This window comes from Bufo gargarizans, chromosome 1, assembly GCF_014858855.1.
Source record: "Bufo gargarizans isolate SCDJY-AF-19 chromosome 1, ASM1485885v1, whole genome shotgun sequence".
Lineage (NCBI taxonomy): Eukaryota > Metazoa > Chordata > Amphibia > Anura > Bufonidae > Bufo > Bufo gargarizans.
The window spans coordinates 493,208,022-493,209,194 of record NC_058080.1 but is presented as its reverse complement, the minus strand read 5'-3'; positions in this window follow the sequence as shown (position 1 = coordinate 493,209,194).

The window sequence follows — 1,173 nt, the reverse complement described above, 5'->3', positions numbered from 1 at the left end:
GAGTTTTTACAGCACAATCACTTGTTGCCAGTTTATTGTGGTGTCGTAGTCATTATTTCTAAATATAATGTTATGACTATCGAGATGAAATGCAACGGCCGTGGGGAACCCAAGTCAGACTGTAACAGCTATCAGATCTCACTGGCTGCACATATCTGGTCCTGACAGCTTTAAATACCCTTTCCATCAGTAAGCTGTCTGTCCATCTATGCAGGGCCGTTTCTAGTGCCGGGCGGGGGGTGCCAACGCACGGGGCGCAAGTCAAAGGGGGGCGCTAGTCACACTGGTGATGCAGGGGGGAGGCAACAGGTCCCCTAGCCCGCCCCCCGAGAATATAATTAGAGTCAGGGCAGAGAGCGGATCGGGGGATGAGCACTTCTATCTCCATAGTCATCTGTATCTCCATCCTCAGGACAGCGATACAGATGGCTGTGCTGCGGCAGGGGAAGGAGAGGCATGTCCCTTCCCTGTTCCTCTGATAGGCAGCCTATTAGAGGCCGGTGCAGGCCGTACATCGCGGGACACAGGCAGGAAGAGGCCTGCTTCACATCGCTGATATGGAGGTAAGTATAAGTGTTTATTTTTTTTATACAGGACAATACTTGTGGTACATGATTGAGGGGGCATGGAGAGGCACTTCTAACTGGCACATTATTGGGGGCATCTATGGGGGCACTTTCAACTGGCACATTATTGGGGGACATCTATGGGGGCACTTACTGGCACATTATTGGGGGGCATCTATGGGGGCACTTACTGGCACATTATTGGGGGCATCTATGGGGGGCACTTTCTACTGGCACATTATTGGGGGGCATCTATGGGGGCACTTCTTACTGGCATATTATTGGGGGGCACTATGGGGGATTCTACTGAGGCCACAAAGAAGGGGTATTTTATATGGGGGGCTCTGCATGGTACTACTATTATCAGGGGGTTTATCTGTTTCTGCAGTAAAGTATTGGGGAGCACGGCAGCACAGTATTGGGGGTAGTCGGATGATTTGTCCAGAAGATGGGAGGATGATGGAAAAGTAGTAAACTAAGATTTTTTTTGTCAAACTGCAGAGATGAGAAATGGCTGAAAAATGGTGGTCTGGTCTGAAAGGAGAAGATGAGGAAGAGGGAAGGAACATCAGGAATCCTCAAACTGCGGCCCTCCAGCTGTTGCAAA